Source organism: Schistocerca serialis, chromosome 2, assembly GCF_023864345.2.
Source record: "Schistocerca serialis cubense isolate TAMUIC-IGC-003099 chromosome 2, iqSchSeri2.2, whole genome shotgun sequence".
In the NCBI taxonomy this organism is placed as follows: domain Eukaryota; kingdom Metazoa; phylum Arthropoda; class Insecta; order Orthoptera; family Acrididae; genus Schistocerca; species Schistocerca serialis.
In genome coordinates, this window is record NC_064639.1 from 106,007,217 (window position 1) to 106,024,940 (window position 17,724).

At 42.9% G+C, this 17,724-nt stretch overlaps 1 non-coding gene across 1 annotated transcript; it reads right to left on the reverse strand.

Moving 5' to 3' along the window:
- Window positions 1-597: 597 nt before the first annotated feature.
- Window positions 598-672, reverse strand: Trnat-ugu (transfer RNA threonine (anticodon UGU)). Its single transcript has one exon. It is a non-coding gene; the product is annotated as a tRNA-Thr (tRNA).
- Between the last annotated feature and the right edge of the window lie 17,052 nt (window positions 673-17,724).

Genomic DNA, 17,724 nt, shown 5'->3' on the forward strand with positions numbered 1-17,724 from the left:
CTGTCCTGTACAAGCTCTTTCCACTGAGGCAAGGAGGGTCATGGAATACCTCGTAATGTAGTGTCGGACCTCCTTTTGCCCGGCGTAGTGTACCAGCTCGACGTGGCATGGACTCAACAAGTCGTTGCAAGCTCCCTGCAGAAAAAGTGAGCAATGCTGCCTCTATAGCGGTCCATTATTGCGAAAGGTGTTGCCAGTGCTGAATTTTGTGCTCGAACTGCCCTCTCGATTATGTCCCATAAATGTTCAATGGGATTTATGTCGGGCCATCTGGGTGGACAAATCATTCTCTTGAATCATCCCGAATTTTCTTCAAACCAATCACGAACAACTGTTACATGGTGGCATGGAGCAATATCATCCATAAAAATGCCTTCGTTTTTTGGGAACATGAACACCATGAATGACTGCAAATGATCTCCAAGTAGCCGAATATTACCACTTCTTATATAGATATGGTGTCTGTTGTTTCGGACATGTCCGAAAGACCAGACACCATTTATGACATGCAGCCGCCTAGAATGAAATTAGAATTATATTAATACCGTCACTGCCGACGGGCGTTGATATATATCAACGGGTATAGGTGAAAATGTGTGCCCCGACCGGGACTCGAACCCGGGATCTCCTGCTTACATGGCAGACGCTCTATCCATCTGAGCCACCGAGGGCACAGAGGATAGCGCGACTGCAGAGACTATCTCGCGCACGCCTCCCGCCCACCTTTTATCTCCACACACTACATTCGTAGTGTCCCACCCCAACACACTCATTACTCGTGGAAGACATTCTTACCAAGTCCCGTAAGAGTTCGGGGAATATGTGTGCATCCGTACAGAAGAAGAAGGTCATGGCCGGTATTGCCAGAACTGTATACTTATATGGATATGGTGTATCAACAACAGCTTCATTCTGTTTGTGTTCAGCACTTCAGTACACATGCAACGTAGAGACATACAACACTTATGGTAGAGTCAGGATAGTGGCTTCACTTTCAGCATGTCGTAGATAGCAAGATGTTGCCGATCGGTCGCATGTCACTCAAAGTGGCGTGTCTGAGATGTAGTGAAAGTACAGAGAGTTGGGAAATGTGAACGATAGAAATCGCAGTGGTCGTTCTCGTATGTCAACACCAATGCAGGATTGTTTTCCCCAGCTGTCGGCTCGCAGGCGCCCAACATCCAGCTGCCAGAAGTATCAGAAATGACTTCTCTCGGGCAACAGCGATTCGTATCTTAGACCAAACAGTGCGTAGAAGATTGCATCAGGGTGGTCTTCATTCCAGAAGACCTTGGAGAAGTTTTTCACTGAACCAACGGAACCGACGCAGTCGAAGGACCTGGGCTATTGCACATCAACATTGCAGAATGCAGTAATTCGCGTGCGGGGAGATACTCACTGCTAAAGAGTGATAATCGTCATCATGAGACAATATTTTCACTGTTTTTAAGATATGCAGTTAGGAGAGAGCCTGCTTCGTTTTGCAATGATTTTTTGTAACCAACCAAAATCCCTCTTGTTTTCAAAAGGAATTATGTTTTTTTGATAATAAGCCATTGTACAAATCTCAATGGTTGTACTATAATAAGTCATTGAAGTAAACTCTATGATATTCCAAACTTTTGTTGAGGTGTGTATTTCTTTTCTTCAGAGACGGTGTTCTTGCTATTGCCATTTTTGCGCTTTATATACTCTCTATTCAACAATCATCAGTTGCTGTCCAAATAGCAAAACTCGCCTACTGCCTTCAGTGTCTAATTTCGTAATCTAATCCCCTCAGCACCACGTGACTTAATTTTACTGTACCCTACACCTTTGTTTTGGTGTTGTTAGTGTCGCACCTGGTCGTCTAGCGGTACAACGCGTGCCCTGGAACCGAGAGTTCGTGTGATCGATTCCCAGTCGGAAGATGGAAATTTTCTGTCTGCTTTTAATCGAGCCTTCAACTCTTAATGATGTCAACAGTCGCCAGGAACGACAAGTGTTTCGGATTCCACGTTAAAGTGTAGGTGACCTTTCGCTGGTTGGATAATTGGCAAAGATTAGGGACACCCAAGGGTGCCCAACTAAAAGACTTACACCCGGCCATTCATCCACACGAAATTATTATGATTACTTGTGCTGATTTTCATTCTTATAACCTCTTTCCAAGGCACTCTTTACTCTGTTCTTCCATGTCCTTTCCCCTTTCTCTAGGGTAATCATGCTCTAATTTTCCGCTTTTTCTCAGACCAGTTTCAGCGAGAGATTGTTTGATTTCAACAACAAGATTGTGTATTGTCCTCAGCTCGATGGTCCTTACTATGTTTTCGATAAGACATAAAAGATTTAAAAAACGTTTAATGGATGGAAGAGCGCAATGAAAATTCGTTCAGAGCTCTACCCACCGAGGGAAAGACAAGCGTAACGTTGCCTTTCATGCGAGGGTAAAGGATGAGCAATAACATAAGTAAACTCGTGTGTCAATGTGGATTTTTCAAATTAAAAACTGGGATAAAGTGCCGCACAAAATTCATTGTTTTTTACGGCTTATCGCCGACGGAGAAATCTTGGTCACATAAGAGGTCTATATTTTCAAAAAATGGTTCAAATGGCTCTGAGCACTATGCGACTTAACTTCTGAGGTCATGAGTCCCCTAGAACTTAGAACTACTTAAACCTAACTAAACTAATGACATCACACAGACCCATACCCGAGGCAGGATTCGAACCTGCGACCGTAGCGGTCGCGCGCTTCCCGTCTGTAGCGACTAGAACCGTTCGGCCACGCCGGCTGGCTCTTTATTTTCCGCGGGGACTCTGTTGCGTTCGAATTGCAGTCGATAAAAACGTTGTATTTTGAAGAAATAAATGATTAGGCCAATTGGGGACGGACGTATACCTGAAAAGCTTATTGGTATAAATAATAATGCAACATAAAATAAGTCTGGTTTCAGTATTGCTTTAAGTAATTCATCAAATTCATTATTCTGCTGATAATTCTTCAATGATACTTTGGAATGCTACCCTTTTCCATACATTATTTGCGAACCAGTATAACAAAATACGTTTTTAAGAACCCACACGTAATATAAACCCGATACTGCGAGTCTAGTTGATTTACACTGTTGAACAGGTTACAGAAAATAGTTGTCGCTAGACTCTCTCTTTGACCCGGAGGTTTCCTTTTCTTAAGGTATTAGATTTCTTTTATTATTGTTTTGAGTACATTTTGATTGAACTTATTGTCCTCTCATAAACAGAGCCAGTATATCAGACCGTTGATAACGCTGACTAAAATGTGTGGTTGCTACACTCAGTACGGTAGTCTGATGTTCTCTGCCTGTTCAGTTCGCGGCAATGACTCAGACTAGTAAGCTGTAAAGGAAGGGTCGAAGTTCTTATCCTGCTTTGAGTACATTTCATGCTGTGCGTTCTTCACACAAAAGTTTCACTTTTTATCAGGTACGCTAACAATAAGCAGATGTTCATAGAGGAGCTCCGGGTGTTACGTGGTTTAAAAGCAAAACAGACCCTCGACAAGCTGCAGTGGGAAACGGTTAAGGAAGAAAGAACAGTCTTTCAAAAAATGGTTCAAATGGCTCTGAGCACTATGGGACTCAACTGCCGTGGTCATTAGTCCCCTAGAACTTAGAACTACTTAAACCTAACTAACCTAAGGACATCACACACATCCATGCCCGAGGCAGGATTCGAACCTGCGACCGTAGCAGTCGCGCGGTTCCGGACTGCGCGCCTAACAGTCTTTCAAATCCGTAAGTAACTGCTTGGCGTAGACATCCTATAACTGAGGGTTAGGATTTTCGTGAGCAATCTCTTTCATCGGATACTCATTATACCGCCAATGCAGTGAAATCTGCTATCTAGAAGTCAGCTTCAGTGATGACCACTTTTCTTCCTTTCATTCCCTTTGTGATGCATATTAACAGATACCTGTCAAAATTTCAGTCAACGGCATGCAACTGTGTGTATACCAATACTTTCCATGTTCTATTAAGGTACTGTAACTGCGTGTTATTGAACTTACTGGAAAAGTTAAAGAGGTCAAATATGACGCTCAAAAAATTGGGAAACCAAGCGCGGATTTAACGAGGTTGATGTACTTATCTTCTCAGAAATGGTAGTTACTGAAATGAAGTGGGGGGACAGAAATCATTGCTACTACTCGTTTTTTCTTTTTTAGGAAAAATAAAGTTTTTAGTGGTAAAAGCACACCCCAGCACCAAAGTCGACTAAAGTCTGAAGTAGTGATGGAGGGAATTGACACAATGATTCCTGTAGGGCTGTCCATAAATCCGTAGGAGTATGAGAGGGTGGAGATCTCTTCTGAACAGCACGATGCAAGGCACCCCAGATATGCTCAATAATGTTCATGTCTGGGGAGTTTGGTAACCTGAGAAAGTGTTTAAACTCAGAAGAGTGTTCCTGGAGCCACCCTGTAACAATTCTGGACGTGTGGGGTGTTGCATTGTCCTGCTGGAATTGCCCTAGTCCGTCGGAATGCACAATGGACATGAATGGATGCACGTGATCAAACAGGATGCTTATGTAACTTTCACCTGTCAGAGTCGTATCTAGACGTATCGGGGGTCCCATGTCACTCCAAGTCCACGCGCCCCACACTATTAAAAGGCCTCCACCAGCTTGAACAGTCGCCTGCTGACATGCAGTGTCCATGGATTCAAGAGGTTGTCTCCATACCTGTACACGTCCATCCGCTCGGTACAATTTCAAACGAGACTCGTCCGACCAGGCAATATGTTTCCAGTGATCAACAGTCCAATGTCGGTGTTGGCGGGCCCAGGCGAGGCGTAAAGCATCGTCTCGTGCAGTCATCAATGGTACACGAGTGGACCTTAGGCTCCAAAAGCCCATATCGATGATGTTTCGTTGAATAGTTCCCACGCTAACACTTGTTGAAGGCCCAGCACTGTTAACTGCAGCAGTTTGCGAAAAGGTTGCACATCTCTCACGTTGAACTATTCTCTTCAGTCGCCGTTGGTTCCGTTCTTGGAGGATCTTTTCCAGGCCGCAGCTTTGTTGGAAATTTGATGTTTTGCCGGATTCCTGATATTCACGGTACACTCGTGAAATGGTCGTACGGGAAAATCCCCACTTCATCGCTACCTCGGAGATGCTGTGTCTCATCGCTCTTGCACCGACTATATCTCCACGTTCAGACTCACTTAAATCTTGATAATCTGCCACTGTAGCAGCAGTAACCGATCTAACAACTGCGCCAGTCACTTGTCTCATATAGGCGTTGCCGACCGCTGCGCAGTATTCTTCCTGTTTTCATATCTCTGTATTTGAATACATACGCCTATACCAGTTTCTTTGGCGATTCAGAGTAATTCAACAAACATTTTGGTTCAAATTTTTCTGTATTTGTTTGACAGTCCATTTTCACAGTTTATTTCATTGAAGCTGTATGGCATGTCATCAACATACATACATGCCACTTCAAAGACATCATTGTGTCTGTTGACGTAAATTCTATTTCTCTTCTTTATAGTTTGGATTTAAGTTCTGGCGTACCTTTCCTCTATCTAATTCCGTCAGCATCACCTGATTTAATTGGGGTGGATTCCATTCTCCTCGTTTTGGTTTGTTGATGTTCATATTAAATCCTCCTTTCAAGACACTGTCCATTTCGTTCAACTGTCCATCCAAGTCCTTTGCTGACAGAGTTACAATGTCATCGGCATACCTCAAAGTTTTTATTTCTTCTCCACAGATTGTAATTCCTACTCGAAATTCTTCTTTTGTTTCCTTTACTGCTTGTTCAATGTACAGATAGAATAACATCGGGGATAGGCTACAACCGTGTCTCACTCCCTTCTCAACAATTGCTTCCCTTTTGTGCCCCTAGACCCTTATAACTGCTGTTTCGTTTCTGTGCAAATTGTAAATAGCCTTTCGCTCCTTATATTTTACCCCTGCCACCTTCAGAATTTGGAAGGGAGTATTCCAGTCAACATTTTTAAAAGCTGCCTCTAAGTCAACAAATGCTGTAAACGTAGCTTTGCCTTTCCTTAACATAGCTTCTAAGATAAGTCGTACGGTCAATAGTGCCTCGCGTGTTCCTAACTTTTTAGGGAATTCAAACTGATCTTCCCCGAGGTCAGCTTCAACCAGTTTTTCCATTCGTCTGTAAGGAATTCGTGTTACTCTTCTGGAAAATAATTATTGCCATATTAGGGAACATCTTCAACAACATTTCGATCCAATTCATATTCATGCCAAACATTGTTTTAGAGACTTTATCGTCGATTTTTTGGTATTGGCCGTTAATTCATTTGTTCCCTTACTATCCCACTGTGTGTTGAGGGACTGCAGTCTGTACCCATGATGGTAACAGTTGTATCAGCCATTTCTATACGATCATAGAATAAGGATTTGTTGTTTCTCATCCTATTAGCATCCACATAGTTTCTCTGTATTGTTATCATTTGGATTATGGTATGGTGTCATACTGTTATATGGCTAAAGATGTGACAACAGTGCAGGATTGCAGGGAAGATTTGATAGTGTCTCATGTCGTCTGAGAACACAGTAATAGTTTCTGGAACTTTTAATATAATGATTTAATGTGCAGTCAGTGTCGGGGTCACTGAACCATAAAAGATGTAGGATTAATAATCGGTCTTAAAAGTTTTGAAGGAATTGACCTGACAGTCACGTGCAACGCGAATCATGAGGACCAGGCTGCAGTCTGAGCCTGGAACACTCCGATGCAATTCGACGCGAGCTCGTTCTGTCAAACGACTTCTACGTAAGGAAACTGAGCTTAAAGTGATTGATGAGGTATTGCACTGCAGATGCTTTTGCCTTTGTGCGTGGAAAATGTCACATCGTTGCACGCTCTCGCTTTGAGGAATGCTTCAGAAAGAACAGTGAAAGTCTTCTTGAAGACAATCGAGCATCGCGAATGAACGGCCTACCGTTGCTTGTTTGCCAGACAGCACAATCTCCATTCACTGTTTGTCGCCAACTCGTGGAACAAACTGGTATGCATCGTAATCAGCTGGTAAAAGCAGAGGCCAATGTACTGCAGCGCTACGCTTTGGCACACGGGTTACGTTTTCCTGATGGTCTGAAGTTTGACCGTGCCTTGTCGTAGATCACGATTACTGTTTAATGTTGTTATTTGTGAAAGCACCTTTAAAAGAATCGAACTCTTATGTACAAAATGGCAACAAACTTCTGATCACAAACGAGTGTATGTGTTAGATATTTGATGTTAAGCATATAAGAGGGAAAAAGTTTAGAAAAGGTTCGAAGCTAAGTGCTGTTATTATCAAACACTGGAAGAATATAGTTTGAGTAATTTGAGCTCCATATTAAGGATAAGCTAATTTTCCACGCGTCATATGTCCTGGACAATGTGTCCTACAATGATTTACATTCAGTGGAAGGTGTGGCGCCGTCGGCTTAATGTGTTGCGAATAGAGTTAGTAGTAAAGAAGCAATAAATTAAAACGTCGTGGCTGATGCGTCAGTTTTACTGCATGAACAGCGAAAATGTAGCGAGCGGCAAACTTTTTTTTCTTTCATTCTTTTGCGGGGCGTACCAGTCAGCGCAAAAATGTTTCGAAAATTTTTGAAGTTATGTGTAAGGTTTTTTAGAACCCACTAAGTGCTCTCACTCTCAAATAATGAAGATAATCCACATAAACTTCACACCAAGTGTTAAGCTGCCTCAACTCGTAGTCATTTTACAACTGAGTTGGTGCATAAGCCTGTAGCGCTTTTATTTTGCAAATTGGTATTCCAGTTGCTATAAATTTGTTTATGAAGTGTCATTTTTTATTTGTTATTCACTGTTGCTGTTTGAGTTCACATATTATTTTGTCATTCGGCGCTAGTAAGTGGAGCTGTGAACTCTATAAAAATTGAGTGCCACGTGGAGAAATCCGAACATTTCCTATACATTTTCTGTTTGAGTTTAATAGAGAGGTGTCAGCAGCGGGGCGTCCAGAACATTTGCGCCGTGTGTGAGGATAATGCTGTTAGACAGAAGACGGCAAGAAAACGATTTTCGCGTTTGATAGAGGATCGCTTTGACATTGGGTACTCTCCACGTTCAGGAAGACCTTCCGGGTTTGATGAAGATCGTTTAAACGCATTTATCCACAATGATCCAGGTCGTGTTCTAGAAAGCCGGCAAATTTAATGAACTGTTATTATTCCACCGTCGTGTGACCTTTGTATTCAATGGGTCAGGTTCAAATATCGGTTGTATGGGTACCGAATTCTCTAAGCCAAAATCACAAAAACTTTTGGGTGGCCGTATGTGCACCTCTGCTTGCTCGACACCAGTTGGCTCGTGAACACCGTATCGTTACTGGTTATTAGAAACGGTGTCTTTATCCTAACATAAGGAAAAGAAGGGTGTGATTGAGCCCAAACAAAGAAGCAATTACGCGTACAAAGACATGCGCGCATCTACAAAAGAAAATGTTATGCTTCTAGTTAAACAGCGGCGGTGTGGTGTACTACGAATTGCTTTCCTAAGTTGCATCCATCACTGCTGACATTTATTATCAACAAGTAAAACGTCTTGCAGACGCAGTACAGGAAGATTGCTTGAAATGATGCTACTGCACAATAATACCCACCCGCGTTCTCCTAGACTGACAAAAAAAAAGAAAAAAAGCTCTACCGGAGTTGGGTTGGGAAGCCATTCCGCAGCCGCTTTTTCATCCGATTCTCCGCCCTCAGAGTTTCACCTTTTCCGCTCTCTATCGAACAACCTACAACCTTCAGGGAACTTCGTTTCTGGATGAAAATACATACCGAACATGGCTCGACGAGGTCTTTGCCCCAAAACAACGTGTTTTCTATAGTCGCGGAAACACCCCAGCGTTGGCAGCCATTGTAAATAGTGAGGGAGAATACACTGATCAGCCAGAGCATTATCTTTACCTACCTAATAGCCGGGGTGTTCACCATTGGCACGGATATCAGCGGCGACACGTCGTGGCTTGCAAGCAATGAGGACTTGGTAGATCGCGGAGGGAGTTGGCAACTCATCTGCTCACACAAATCACCCAATTCCCGCTCCGGAGAGGGGGGCGATGATCTCTCAAGCCACGTTCAATTACATTCCCCGTGTGTTCTGTCGGGTTCAGATCTGGCGAGCTGTGGGGCGAGTACATTAATTGGAACTCGCCACTGTGTTGATCGAACCACTCCATCACACTCCTGGCCTTGTGACATGGCGCATTATGTTGCTGAAAAATGCCACTGCCGACGAGAAACATGATCGTCATGAAGGGATGCACGTGGTCAGCAACCAGTGTACAATACTCCTTGGTAGCCTTGCACGAGCTCCACTGGACCCATGGATATCCACGTGAATGTTCCCCAGAGCAAAATGAAGTCGCCGCCAGCTTTTCTCTGTCCTGCAGGTTAGGTGTCAAGGAGCTGTTCCCCTGGAAGACGATGGTTCAAATCGCTCTGAGGACTATGGGACTTAACTGCTGAGGTCATCAGTCCCCTAGAACTTAGAACTACTTAAACCTAACTAACCTAAGGACATCACACACATCCATACCCGAGGCAGGAGTCGAACCTGCGACCGTAGCGGTCTCGCGGTTCCAGACTGAAGCGCCTAGAACCGCTCGGCCACACCAGCCGGCGAAGACGATGGATTCGCACCTTCCCCTCGGCATGATGAAGGGGATATCGGGATTCGTCAGACCATCCAACGCTCTGCCGCTGCGCCAACGTCCAGTGCCGATTATCATGTGCCTATTTCAGTCGTAGTTGCCGATGTCGTGGTGTTAACATTGGCGCATGCATGGGTCGCCGTACTCTGCCCAGCATTGAAGTCTGATTTTAGTTCTGCCACAGTTCGCCGCACTTTCTGTTTTACTAGTCTACCCAGCCTACGACGTCCGACATCTGTAATGAGTGGTGGCCGCCCAACCCCAGGACGTTTGGGCGTGATGTCACCTTGGTTTCGCCACGTGCTGAAGACACTCACCACATCACTCCTCGAACACCTGGCAAGTCGAGACTCTGACGATCGCAACCTGCTCAGACAGATCGCGCATCTTCCCCATTCTAAACACGGACAGCACGCTCACTGATAGTACATGCACCATGCGTGTGTCTGACTAGCGGTAATTCCTCGCCAGGTGACTCTGCTATCGCCTGGATGGGTTTATTTCGATAGAAGGTCGGTGATAATAATCTCCTTGCTGATCAGTGTATATTATTGATGACTAAAGTCCCTATTATGTGTATACGTTATGTTTATTATACTTTGGGGAAAACACTACGAACTTGTGCGCCAACCTAATACCTGTCTTTATTGTGTTAAGTAGCTAACACAGGATTACACATCTTGATGAATTTATTATGACAATGTTTCAATTTTTTAAATTTGGGTAGTAATTATCTGAAGTATTCTTTGTTTGACCCTGGAAGACGTTGTGTAGGCAACCTGCAACTGGCTGTGGATGACTGGTGACCGGGTGACCGTTTTAATCGTATAGTGAAGCAGGTGTGTGAAAATCAACACGTCGTTGAAAGCCTTATATTTATTTCACAAGTATTTCAACTTTAGCTTCGATTTCTTACACTACATGTTTCGCACCTTAGAATTTGTTTTCCGTTGAAGGTCTGTCAATGCTGGTTTCACGTAATCTAGAGCCTCCTTGTCACTGTCTAGTATTCCACAACACTGGTCTCTAATGTGCGCGTAACATGTACACTGACAAATGATTCTGAGCATTCTGCGATATGTGTCCTGCCTGCCAGCTGGGCTGGTACGAGTTTTACAGGAAAGATTCAGATCGAACAGCATAATTTAAGTCGCCTCCAGATGTAATTGTGATAATAAAGTCCTTTAGAAGAGAGCTGGGTAACGACTGATTGAAGGAAGAGCAGTATGATCTACCTAACGTTTGAACCTTCCTGGCATATTAAGACTGTGTGCCGGACTGGGACTCGAATCTAGAGCCCTTGCCTGTTGGTGGTAAGTGTCTATCCACTGAGGTATTCGACCCAACATCCGCCCTCACAACTTTATTCCGCCTATACCTCTCTCCTGCACTGAAAACTGGTAATAGTTTAGGAGTTGACCTGAATGGAAAACAGGAAGGGGGAGGGGGCAAAGATATGGAGAGGTAATGAACAGTGAATGCAAATTAGGGGAAGGGAGAGGGAATTGGTAACTATACGGAAAATAAATGGAGGATGAGAGAGAAGTGAAGTGGAGGGGAGGGAGAAAGAGAGAGAGAGAAAAGAGGATGGAAGCTTCTTTCTTCCACAAGATGTAATCAGTTATTTTGTATGCTACTTGGTTCCCTATATTTATCTGGTCATAAAGCAGTTGTTTACTGTGTGTTATGGCCCCACAAATGACGAATTCTTTTAACATGGTGGCACGTGACTTCAGTCTCTCAGCATCGAATATGCTACGCGTCATGATGAAGACTGACTTCTGAATCACTTAATATTTTATGTATGGTCAGTTTATGCTCAAGACTAATTTTCTGTTTGGTTCGCTACATCGTAATAGAAAGCCGAGTCTCTCACAGAGAATCGATTCTGTATGCATGCAAGTCATGTTTATAATATATTAATACGTTCATTAAATTAAATTGCCAAAAAATATATAGTAACATTGCCAGGTGCCGGGGCTACTACTGTGTTTAGCACTAAATTCAGCTAGAATTTGCATATGGAAATGATGCTCTAAGCCCCCCTTTCCTCACTCCGACTTTTTGCTGTTGGACATGGATTATAATGGAAAAGCGAACTGATAGTAAGCGACTCTGCACGTGGAGTAGAGAAGAGTTCGGCACCTGCAATAATTTAATTCGATAAAAATTAATTTGACAGTGGAAAGTTTAGTTAATGTCGTGATAGATGAAAGCGTTGCTCTACCTAACTACAGAATGAAAGTTCTGTTACAAAATAACAATTGGATTTATTCTGACTGAATTCAAAATGAAAACACGTGAAACATTTACAATACGTCAATTTGATACACAGATAATGGCTGCGAAGGTGAAGCACTCCATAAACTGGCTTGTGACATTTATAACCAAGTGGTATGTGGAGCCAATTACTTGCAAATCAAGTCTTAAGAAAAACATACAGCAAACACGACATTGATTGCGCTGCAACAATAATGAGAACTCAGACAATGAAAACACCAGGACAGAACCAAGATAGAAAGAACGGAAACAGGCATTCGCTGCCGAGCTCTGATTATCAAGTAGCAAAATTCCCTAAACTGCCGGAGCTGCGGACATACATTACCATGTTGTCTCCCTCACTGCAAGAACACGATCTGGCGTACCGGCGGCGATGACTGGGTGCTTCGACGTCCAGTTGTGGTGATAATAATGTCGCAAGTATACAGCGATACTAATTATCCTGGCCTGGTTCTTCCAGACTAAAGACTCCCTAGTAGTTCAAATGCGTCTCTGAGGGAGACGAAGGAAGCTCGCCACACAATCACTGATGGTACAATGATTGATGTTAACAAGCGAAGTCACACATTAACTCGAATACAGTCAACTTTAGCCAAGACTGCTCAAGACGGACAAAAAATGGTTCAAATGGCTCTGAGCACTATGGGACTTAACTTCTGAGGTCATCAGTCCCCTAGAACTTAGAACTACTTAAACGTAACTAACCTAAGGACATCACACACATTCATGACCGAGGCAGGATTCGAACCTGCGACCGTAGCGGTCGCGCGGTTCCAGACTGTAGCGCCTAGAACCGCAAGTCGGACAACATAGGCCGTTTGTATGCAGAACGCTCAATTGGCAACTGTACTCGGAAAGTTACGTTGAAGTCGAAACTTCAGCAACTTCATTAAACAGGTGCTATTAATCAAAAGTATATTAGACAGCCAACGGAAAACAGACTGTCAAGAGCAGCGAGTGCTCAGTCTTGTAATCTACTCAGACCAAAAGGCGAGACTAGACTGCCTCACAGAGCACCCCTACAAGCCGAACACAGTACGTTATCACACCCCACCACAGTGGCCGTGGTTAAACATGCCCAACAGAAACTTAATAACCGGCGGAAAATTCCACTCTATTGCCGAAGCACTTTTACTACACGAATGGAGATACTTGGCGCCAATTTCAGCACCGATTTTGCTACGTGACCGAGCTTTTCCCAGAGCAAGTCAATCATAGGTAATCGCTTACAGAAAACAGGGGAATTTGCCCGCGAAAACTGCCTGGGAACTTATGTCGTTCCCACGCCTCGCTCGTAGCACGCCAAAAGGTGTGTTTACCGAATTTCCGCGAGGAAACGGAATATGTCACCCCAGGTGCTCCCTCAGAACCCACTGTGGGCGTGTCGTCCCGCTCTTTTGACAATGTTGGCGTCGGGGCAGCATCCACCCGATTCAGCCAGTCCCTTACACACACCAGCCGGCATAACATAACCATTTATGAACCAGCAGAACCCTCCTGTCTTTCCGGACCACCCAGGTGACGAGAAACGCCGCTTGAGAAGGAATAGCAACTCTCACTGCATACAATTAGAGAGGAAAACATTCATATCTTCCGAGTTCTCAATACTAGCGTTGTAGTAACCATTCTCCGCTATACCTCCCCAAATTGAATTACTAAGAGTAAGATGTTTGTTGTAAACATGAGGGGGGGAGGGGGGGGGGGGGGGCAGGCCACTGTGTGCATCGGGAAGGCATGCCACCTCTCAATATTAGCACAATGAAAACTGCACGGAATAGTACATTCAGCCATATCAGCCAATACTGTGAATTTGGAACATTTTGTTAAGGTAACGTTTTAGGGAAATAACCAAAGTTTAATTACTGATGTTTCAATTAATTGTTATTAACTAAAATTCTGTGTCGTTTCTGGGACCAGCTGTCTAATACACGATTTTTCAACATCCTACTTCGAATGAGATAAATCGATTGGTTCAGAAGCGTCCCTAAAAACGTTTAAAATCAGATTCAAATGGTTCAAATGGCTCTGAGCACTATGGGACTCAACTGCTGTGGTCATAAGTCCCCTAGAACTTAGAACTACTTAAACCTAACTAACCTAAGGACGTCACACACATCCATGCCCGAGGCACGATTCGAACCCGCGACCGTAGTAGTCGTGCGGTTCCAGACTGTAGCGCCTTTAACCGCTCGGCCACTCCGGCCGGCTAAAATCAGATGATGCAGTGCTTCCGAATGAGACGTGTTGGGACTAGCTCATGGAAACTGCCCCTTGAAAACTTGTTGCCTGACGCTGAATAAAAGAAAGTTCTGATTTCCAGTCAGTACTAGCAAAGTTAGATTGAAAGGAGCAAAAAGTGAAAACCTGAATCACATAATGATAATTAATATATGTAAAATGGTCGGTGTGAAAGGAAACGGGAAAATTACAAAGTTTTATGTTGTAGTGGAAAGTGTATATTAAGTTACTCCAGAATCATGTTTTAATACGTCAAAATTTAGTTTAAAGAAAATAATTTCACATTTGATGGCGGATAACACATGACGAAAAAATATTTTTGTCTAATATATTTACAAATTAACAGTTTTTTTTATTTTCTCCTTTGGTTGTAAGTAGGCTGTTTAGGTTTTTTTATTGGTAACGCCACCTCTGTATGAAAATCACTGGCTGTGCTGTGTGCAGTCTGTGGCTAGTTTGCATTGTTGTCTGCCATTGTAGTGTTAGGCAGCTGGCTGTGAACAGCGCGTAGCGTTGCGCAGTTGGAGGTGAGCCGCCAGCAGTGGTGGATGTGGGAAGAGAGATGGCGGAGTTTTGAAATTTGTCATGAACTGCTATATTTATATATGATGATTTCAAGGTAATTACATTGTTTGTTCTCTATTAATATCTTTCATTTGCTAACTATCCCTATCAGTAGTTAGTGTCTTTAGTAGTTTGAATCTTTTATTTAGCTGGCAGTAGTGGCGCTTGCTGTATTGCAGTAGTGGGAGAAACGAAGATTATTGTGAGGTAAGTGATTTAGTGATTTGTGAAAGGTATAGTTTAATGTTAGTCAGGGCCATTCTTTTGTAGGGATTTTTGAAAGTCAGATTGCGTTGCGCTAAAAATATTGTGTGTCAGTTTAAGCACAGTCTTGTATAAATTGTTTAAAGGGGACGTTACATGGTTATACTTTTAAACCTTGCTTCTTGCCAAATTATATGATTCTGCGTCAATGGGAAGTACCCTAGAGGTCTCAATGAGCGAGTTTTCGAGTATCAAAATTTGTGACATAAACGGCCGTATCTTTTGATTGCATTGTCTTAGAAGCTAACGCTTATTATTCCACCAAGGGACCATAGACCTCAGTACGTGACATAAATTTCAACGTAATACGTGGACCCATTCCTGAGAAAAAGGGGTCACAATAGACGGAAGGACAGACACACAGTCTCATGACAAATGACCAAAACTTTTTCGTGTGGATTAATTACAAATTTACAATTTTCGGATTTTTTCCTTTCATTGTACTGTGAAGCTCTGTTTCTTGCCAAATTTCACGAGTCTAGGTCAACGTGAAGTACCATATATATTTTGATAAGTCAGGTTTCGAGTTCAGAACATGTGACATCAATGACTGTGTTTTTTTGATTGCATTGACTTAGAAGCTTCGATTTTTTACACCGCTAACGGGCTGCAGAGATAAATTTCAATTTCATATTTCCACCCACCACTGAAGAAAAGGTTTTTTAACAGACAGACAACAAAATGATCCTATGAAGGTTCCATTTTTACCACTTGAGGTACAGAAGCCTTAAAAAAGGTTTCAGCCGGAAGAAAGCTGTCATATATTTATCGATTGACTGCTGTCGATCTGAGAATGTTTTGCTTCCGCAGTGGTCAATGCGAGGATTGGTTGGTAACAGTTAAGTTGACGACAAATCTCCACTCTTCAGGTCTCTGCTCTTTATTTCTCTGTAGTCTTATATCCAACATCCTTCATAATTTGGTACATCAATATTAGTCGTAGTCCTCCTTTAGGTCCCTTTCCATTAACACGCCCCTCTATCACTGCTTTCAGGAGTTTCCTACCTCATTAGATGGACAATAAGTTGCACTCATCATTTGACAACTGACTTACACAAGCTTCTCATATCGCCCACTCTTTTATGAACCTCTTCGTTTGTGATAAAGCAAGTCCACTTTTTGCAGGAAGCGTCTATAACAACACATATCGAAAGAATTTAGTTTTTTTCCCCCATTCTTCAGAGTCCCGGTTGCACAGCCGTAACACGGCACAGTCCAAACTCAGGCTTTGAGAAACCATTTCCTACTTCCCAGGCTGGGGCTTTTTGAGGTCAAGATCGTCATCTTCTTGTTGAAAACAGTGTCTGCTTCTAGAAGCCTACTTACGTCACCTGCTTTGCTCTGTACACCCCTACTGATCTTACTCACTAAATAAGTAAATGAGTGATCCCGCTCAAATAGCTTTTCACCTAGGTAGGTTCGAACTTCTAATTTCTCTTGTTCATTACGTGCCACCAATTTTGTTTGGACTTATTTAATTTCATATTCTTTCGTCATAAAGCTATCTCTTATAATCAATATGGTGTGAAGAAGTTCTACACTTTCTGCTAGGATAGCTGTATCATCGGCATATCTTTTAAGCCCATGTCTATTCTTTCGCCGCGTATAAGTATAGCTGTCTGTGAGTCTTCTTTGGATGTTAAGAGTGCCATAAGCGAACATGATTGCAGTAATTACGATTCGCATGATGTGCACTGGCTATTCTTCTCTTGCGACAGTATCCATAAAGACAAATTTTGACTGACACCGTTTCATTTGAGACAGTAATGCGTGTAATTTCTCTCCCTCCTGAAGTATACCACCGGATACCTAGACAGTAAGTATGGCTTAAAGAGAAACGGACAGAAGTTAGATCACATAAGGATCAATGAACGCATCCACTCGAAGTGAGGTGACTCTATGGCTAAGAAACTGGTCTCTTATTCAGAAGAGGTGGAGCTTGAGTCCCCGTTCAATCGTTCAGATTTACGTGTCCTGTGGTTCCCGTAACCTGTTTGAGAAGAATGGCACGCTGGTGTATTCAACAGTGCCACACCTGTTTTCTTCATCACCTGGGCTGGTTGTCCACCTTTAGTGACCTCGATGACATCGCCTTATTATCCTAACAGCTTAGCGTACTTGTGTATCAACTCATGCAAAGGTTTTGATAACTTGAAGTATGCATACTAATGGCGCAAGGTGCGGTCTGTTGCTGACGTCGGTTTCCATTACATACACAAGGCGTAGATAAATAAGAAACAAATGAATAACCATGAGTCGTTATTGGAATGCCGCAACAAAATTCCACAGAGTACACTTGCTTGTAAGTTTCCAACTCTGTATGAAACTTCACAATTTGTTACGAATCGCAGGTGCGTGTCTATGACAGGAGGGGCGCCATTTCTTACAAAGCTGAACATGTGCGAGACCGTGGAAGAAAGAACATTATGTCTACGGGGATAAATAACTAACGTATTATGAACTCCTTTTTAAATTTTTCCACACTGTTGCAATCAGTTCAGCCTTATCCTTAACTTCTTGATTTCACCTGTAGAAAAGCCGTAATCCTTCTGTGTGCCTCTCTAGGGACAGTTTTTTGAAGAAAGAAAAGAAAAGAAGCCTTTGTATGGTGATAAATGAATGACGTATTATATGCTTCTTTTTACAGTAAGCCAAGACTGTGGGTAGAGAATAAATTTGTGGATATCTTCAGTGGTATACGAGG